Below are 7,265 nucleotides of genomic sequence, written 5' to 3' on the forward strand. Positions count from 1 at the left end.
CCCACCATCCCCTCATTTCTCACATCACAGTGCCAACTGGAGCTCTGGAGCCCCTGTCCCCTCTCCACCAGCCCACCCAGCCCCTCCAGCAACACTCACCAAAGGACTGCCTTCCAGATTTTCACAAACAGGAGTCCATGCAAGGCTAACTGCAGATATAACAGCAACACACACTCAAAAAGCTCCTTCAGACTGCCCTCCTCCAGCTCAGACTGAGAGCCCTGCAGAGGCACACAGGGCAGGGGACAAGGGGGCACTGCTGGCAGGGAGGGCACTCGTGCTCCTGCAGCCATGTGACAGTGACCCTCATGTCCCTGACTCAGCACAGACATCACGTTAGGCAGCACAGAGGAAGTGCAGCTGTGATGATTTCCAGTGCTGGCAGCTCTGTGTGGCTGGGGATGTCACCATTGCCACCAGACCCCTCTTTCTGACCAGGAAGGACCATCCTCAATTCCCAAGGCAGAGGCAGGTGTGTGTGTGTGTGACCAGATTTCCCCTCTCACCTTGTCTGCCCCAGGGACTGCCCTTCCTCTTGTGCTGACAGATGTAGGGCATTATCAGCCTTAAGAAGAAGCCTTAAAAAAGCCCAATTTTAAATCAGAGACCAATTTTTTCCACCAGCATCATGGCACAGCCCCAAAATTCAACCTCAGAACAGACACATAAAAGATAAGCAGCAAGCCAAGTGAAAACTCTGACTCTTTGTACAGCACTGACCTGCAGCCCGAGATTTAGGTACAATGGCAAAACAGGGAGACTGTAAATAGAAATTAAACAACTGAAATATCTGGGAGGAAAAAAAGAAAACCCCTGGACAGCCCTCTCACAGGTCTGCAAAGTTTGTGGAGAGCTCACAGCACCAAAAGGAAGCTGCACTGAGACCCCACCACTCCTCCCAGCAGCAGCAGAGGAAGAGACTTGCCCACAAACAGGAATGCAGTCTTGTGACCAGCCAAGGGCTCTCTTCTTTCACCCACTAATGACATCAGGCAGGTCACTGGTGGCTGTCAGGGAGAGGAGCCCCACAGACACAATCCCAGGAGGGAGGAGAGAGGCAGCAGCAGCAGAGACAGCAGGGCTGTGGTGGAGGTGCCATTCCTGCCCAGGCTCCTGTGCCTGGTCTCCTCTGAACCCCACTGCAGCCAAGACTTCCTGCATGTTAATGTGTGATATTGGGCCAGGAGACCCTCAGGGCAAAACCAGATCTCTTATTCCTCTTAGAAATGCAATAAATTAGACTGAAGAAATTCTGTTTACATCAGCCTGTGCCAGCTCCAAATGAGCTCTTTTTACTTTCCCTTTTAGTAAAAGGAGACCTGGCAGGAAAAATCAGCCTTTCCAAAACAAAAGCAGTTCAAGGAAGCAGCTGCTCAGATCCAGGATATTTAACAACTGCCTTGGGTCAGCCTTTTCTCCACAGCTCTGGCACACAGAGACTGCATTTCCCATCAACAAGAGGATGCTGATCTGGGCAGACAAGTGGCCCTGTTTGGCCTGGTCTGCACAGGCTCCATGCTTGGGGTGGGAATCATCCCACAGGTGAGTCCTGGGCTCGTGGGAAGGAAGGCACAGTGAGAAACCTCACAGCTTTCCTTGCCCCTTCAGCCTCTGTTGGACCACAGGTCCTGGGGTGAAGGATTGCTACACCTACAGCTTCCCTATCCCTTTCTTCCCACATATTTCCCACAACTTCCCATTAACCAGCTCAATAAAGAAGGGTAGAAAGTAGCAAAGCCTCAGAGAAAACCAGGAAAGTGCTTCTGCACTCTTCCACCAGCTCAGAAATCCCAGCCCAAGCTGAGGAGTTGGCTGCAGCAGCACTTGAAGCAAGGAAGGGAACACAAAAACTGCTGGGTTTTTTTGTGAAATAAAATTTACTCTCACTGTGAAAGGTGTCTTCTACCCAGACCCTGACACACCAGCTCAGACATCAGCAAAACTGCTATTTTAGACACAGGACAGATACAGAATGTGCATCAGTCACTCTAGATCTTGAAATACTGCATATTTGAGCTTCCACTGTGTCACACTTACATGTTTTCTGGCCCCTGGGTCTTATTCAAGGACAGCAGAGCAGCTGCAAAAGCAAGGAAGAGAACAAGAACTGTTTTACTGAGGCAGAAAAGAAATCTCTGCTATGGGTATGCTCAGGTGGGGCTGTGCAGTGAGCCCAGTGCACTGAACCAAAGGATTTAAGGCATTATCCAACACAAAAATGAACTCAAACTTGCCAAGCTGGCTTCAAGCAAGCTAGAATTACTGAACTTGCACATTTCCTTCTATGAGATAAAAGCCTGACTCTGAACCTTTAAACATGGGGGATCTCCCCAGCTTAGGCACTTGGACACCTTCCTTCATAGATTAATGTGAGCCAGCAGAGAAAAACAGGATTTCAGGGTTACAGGACAAACACAACCTGAGAATGGCAGGTAACTGACCCCCTGTGAACCAACACTGCTCCCCAACCTCTCCTCCCAGTGAGGGACAAATCCAGAGCACCACAGCCCGGGAATTGCTTGGAACAGGAACAGGGGCCTTGCCAGCACCAATCTTCAGGAGCAGGGACAAGCCTGCAGGAGTTCTACACCACCCTGATGCCAACTCCACGGGCACCTCTCGGCCAACAACTGCTCAGAGGGCTGCAAAACCTCAGGAGAAACCCATCCAGGCATGGGCTCTGCATGGCTCAGGTCCTGCTGAAGATGTTTTTCTAAGATCAAGAGGGAAAATGCCAGTTTTTCAGCAGCCTCTTCTGTGAGTGCTGTAGCCTGTGCTGCCACAGCCAGAGCTGGACATTCCTCCCCACAGGCTGTTTGCTCACCCTCTGCCTGAGTTTGTGGAGGGTTGGTGTGACAGCCTGTGGCTTTGCCTTATGCCACCACTGGGAAAGGAGCCCTATGGATGGGGTCAGTAGCCAGAGACTTTGACCTCTTCCACCAGGAAAAGTTTAAACAACAAAACCCTCCAATGCTGGTCTCTTTTGAGAGGTTTCCCTTGAAACCAACAGCTGAAAGAGCACCAGAGGGACAGGGTTAAACACATCTTGCAAAGTTTTCACAGTTGTCAAGACTTTTGATCAGAACAGTGTGTTTTGGGGATTTATTCATTTATTTCAAGAGAACCAAGAACTGTTTGTAAGGAGCCAGGATATTTTGTATTTATAGCCCAGTTTCCTCTGAGAATGGAAGAGCTTTTCAGACATTACAGGCCCATCTCCTTCGTTGCTGTAGGGGATGGAGGTGTCACTGCATTACCCTTGCACCTCTTGGAATCTCAGCACTTAAGCTGTCCTGCTCTGGCTGCCCTATCAGGAGGATGTGCAATCACCCTACAGAACCTCCCTGCCTGCCATGGGTCAGCAATCTGACCTGGACTTCACCTTTTTGAAATGATTTGGGAAACACAGATCACTTCCCAGCCCAGCCCCTTGCAATCACACACAGCCATGGCCACAGCAGACCTCAGAACATCAACTCCATCCCCAAAACATGACACAGGCCACAAGACACCTGAGAACTCAGGGGTCACAGGCTGAAAGGCTGGTCCCAGGCTGCAAAAACCACAGTCTCCAATGCCCCAGCAGAATCAACACAAAGAGAAGAGACTTGACACGGGTTTTTTGTTCCTCTGTAACAGGAGCTGCTCCTCTTACCTCCAGCAGTTATGCATTGAGTCCTGTTACACAACCAGGGCTTGCACAATCCTTGCAGGCATTTTATCAACTTGCTCCTCCAAAGCTTGGAGTTAGAGAGGAGATGCAGCAATGACCCGTGAAAGAGTGTCAATTGATGTGTTTCACAACCACACAGCAACATCCAGCACCACAAAACCAGACCTACCAACTCCCCAGGCTGGTTGTTAAACCTTCCCAGCAGACTTCCCTTGCACTGCCAGAGCCAGATTTTACCAAGGAGAAAAATCCAACCCCATCTCAAACTCCACACAGCAAGAAAGGAATATAAATAAATCAATACCTCCATTCCTTGCAAAGGAGTGACTGCAGGCATGAACGTGGCTGATTACTAAGCAAAAATACTACAATAATCTGCCACCACGGGTCAAACTCAGCCACTCTTTGGACTTGTGGCCCTCCAGAAGCCACCAGACACAGCTTCTGATCTCTCTATCTCGATTCCATGGGTGACAGCAACATGCAATTAACTTGAAATGTTTACTCAGGGACAAACAGCAAGAGATTATGAGCAGCCTGCAATTATTATTTGTTCTGACCTATGAAATTGTCAGGCCTATAAAAAAGCAGAGGTGCACCTGTCACTGCAGGGCTGGTGATTCACTCTCCACAGCAGCATGTGCAAAGTAATCTCATCACTGGGATCAAATGATCACGTTGGGAAAGCAAATTATGCAAGTTCTAAGAATTGTGTTTTTTGAGGCAGGAGAGTCCACGTCAGGAAACAGAACAAAGTTCAGTGACCACAGAGGTAACTGCAGGTGATTTTCCTTTATACCAGGGGAGGAGAAGGCAGGAGCACAGACCTGAGCAGGGAAGCCTTTTCCCCAGTCCTTCAGAAGTGAGCAAACACAAACTTTGCTGTATCCCAACAGGCAAAGGAGAGAGCAAAGACCAAATGGGATTTCAGTCTGACAGCTCCACACTTTGCTTTTGCTGCAGGTAAAGAAAGCATCACTCCCAGCACCCACTGCCAGCCACCCTCCCCAAACCCAACTGCACCCAGAGATGCTCCACACCCTGTGACACTCAAAAGAGAGGGGTTACCTTGCACCTATGGCTCTGCAAACAAGAGCTGGTGGGGCCTCTGAGCTCCAGCACGGAGGGTGGTGAGCAGCAGGGAAAGTCTCCCTTGAGGCAGTTCAAAGAGTTTTGGTTGTATGGCCCTGTCCAGCTCCTCCAGCTGCTCTGCAAGAAACAAAAGAAAAGTTGCAGAAGGCACTTGGCTGTCCAGGAAGCACAAACCCAGAAATTACTGACTGAACTGGAGGCAACTGCGAAGTGATGACAAGCAAGAGGTTCTTCTCTGTCACAATTAGAGCAGGACTAATTAAGAGGGGATTAAGCCAGATTTGTGACACTACACCCTCCTTCCTGCCCACTCTTCAAGGCTTTCACGCTCAAGGATTAAAAGAAGGCACTCAGCTGGTGTTTCTGCCTGTAGCTCTGTATCCTCCCTGCTCTGTTCTGCAAACACAGTTCTCGTGCACAGTCACATCCAGGTGCAAAACCAAGGCACACTCCATGCCATGCACACCCTGCCTCAGTGCTGTCAACCAGCCCAAGAAAAACCTGTACTGAGACAATGCTGGGTTTTCCAGGAAGGGTCTGGCTTAGCAGCCCTCCCAGACAAAACACTGATTTCCTCATTTGCAGCAGATTAATCAGCGAGCTGCTCTGTGTGTGTGCAACAGTTCCTCGGAATTTCTCAGAGAATTACAGAAATATTGGAACAAAGCCCATTCCCTTCCATCTAGCAAAAGGGGGATGTGTACACCACTGCACCTCAATAAGCAAAAAAAATTCTGAAACTCCACAGCTCCTCTGGCAGCCCACACAAAGTGTAGAGTTCTGTTGTGGAGGGGATGTCCCCACCAACGCTATCATTGATTCACTTCCACAACTCAGAAACACAGACCTCACTCCTTCTTCCTTGCACTTTTCCAGCTTCTCAGCCAGATTTATGTTTCTACTTTTTAAAACACAAACTCATTTCACTTTTCCAGACTCACATCAGAGCACCTCAGTGATCCCTCTTCTCTGTACACATTCCACTAAGCATTCCCATTTCCTTTCACACTCCAAAAGCTAACCCAAGGTCTAAGCACTGGCAGAACAAAGCACACTCCAGGCTGCACCAGCAGTGCTTACTCCTGCAACTAAGACAACTCCCCAGGAACCAATTCCACGCTGATGACTAACTCCCAACACCATCATCCAGGTACCTTCGCCCCCTCCAGCCTCAATATTCCCTAAACCAAGGGGTTCCCATCATTTCCTTTGACAAGCACACTCCCTAGGTGAGTAATTTCACTCTTCTAAGAAACTCCTGCAGGAAAAGTCAGGAGCAAACAGTCTTCCCACACCCCAGCAGTTTATAAAGTGAAATAAATGGAGCAACAGCAGAACAGCCCAGCCTGCAGCAAAGGTATCAATTAAACACTGGGAATAACGTTCTCCAGGGAAGTGCCAGAAAATTAAGCTCGTTAAAGGCTTTAAACCAGCAACACCTTGGGATGGGATAAGGCTGAGCAACCCTTCAGTGCTGTGGAAGCAAGGCAGGGCAGGCATCACCCCATTCCCAGGGCTGCTGGTCTGTCCCCTGCCCCACAGCCCCTGGGGTGACAGATGTGATGGGGTTCCCCCCCAAAAAATAGGGGGGTGCACGCATGCCAGCCCTCCATACACACACATTTATTTATTTCAAGAGAACCAAGCACTGTTTGTAAGGAGCCAGGATATTTTGTACTTATAAACCCAGTTTCCTCTGAGAATGGAAGAGCTTTTCAGACATTACACATCGGCCACACCAGTCTCGCCAGTAACAGGGGATCAGCACCACCAGATATTCCCAAATAAGAGGGGCTCTGGTCACCCCAATTCCAACAGGTAACAGGGGAGCAGCCACATCAGACTCTCCAGGTAACAGGGAGCTCTGGTCACCCCAATTCCCCCAAATAACAGGGGACCGTCACATCAGATTCTCCAGATAACAGGGAGCTCTGGTCACCCCAATTCCAACAGGTAACAGGGGACCAGTCACATCAGATTCTCCAGATAATACGGAGCTCTAGCCATCCCGGTCCAAAACAGGGGGACAGCAGAGCACAGTGCCCACGTAACAGGGGTGATCCCAGTCCTCCCCATAAGAAGGATCTCTAAACACTCAGTAACCCCCAGGAACAGGACACCCACTCACACCACACCTCCCAGTGAACAGGGGGCTCTGGTCATGCCAGTCCCCCCCACATTCACATGGCGGATGTCCCCGCCAGCGACAGCGGTGCCACTCACCCCTCACACAGGGGACCGCAGTCATGCCCGTAACACGCAGCCAGTACCCCCAACACAGAAACAGCCCCCATGCCACGCCAACCCCACCGGGGGATGCCGGACAGCCCCTGCCCAGCACAGAAGCCCCCGACGGCGGAGCTCAGCCCCAGAGAACCCCTGGTGCCGCACCCTCCTCACCACACGCCCCCGGTGCCGCGGCTCCCCACACCCACCGCCGCTCCGGCCCGTCTGGCGCTGGCGGCTCCCGCGGCCCCGGCGCGGCCGGCACGTACGGCGG

The 7,265-nt window shown here is 50.7% G+C and overlaps 1 protein-coding gene across 3 annotated transcripts in view; it reads right to left on the bottom strand.

The window, feature by feature from the left end:
* The window catches only part of LOC118694065 (NADPH--cytochrome P450 reductase), a 30,340-nt gene extending 23,075 nt beyond the window's left edge, over positions 1-7,265 (bottom strand). Inside the window, exons 1-2 of one of the 3 annotated variants that reach the window (XM_036394980.2) lie at positions 7,201-7,265; positions 4,742-4,882 (exon numbers count right to left, since the gene is read on the bottom strand). The gene's annotated coding sequence lies outside the window, so the exon portion shown is untranslated. Of the gene's footprint in view, positions 1-99; positions 225-4,741; positions 4,883-7,200 lie in introns of those variants that run through there. The other 2 variants (XM_036394979.1, XM_054517003.1) reach the window with 2 other exon arrangements.

The sequence above is a fragment of the Molothrus ater genome, chromosome 21, assembly GCF_012460135.2.
Source record: "Molothrus ater isolate BHLD 08-10-18 breed brown headed cowbird chromosome 21, BPBGC_Mater_1.1, whole genome shotgun sequence".
Classification (NCBI taxonomy): domain Eukaryota; kingdom Metazoa; phylum Chordata; class Aves; order Passeriformes; family Icteridae; genus Molothrus; species Molothrus ater.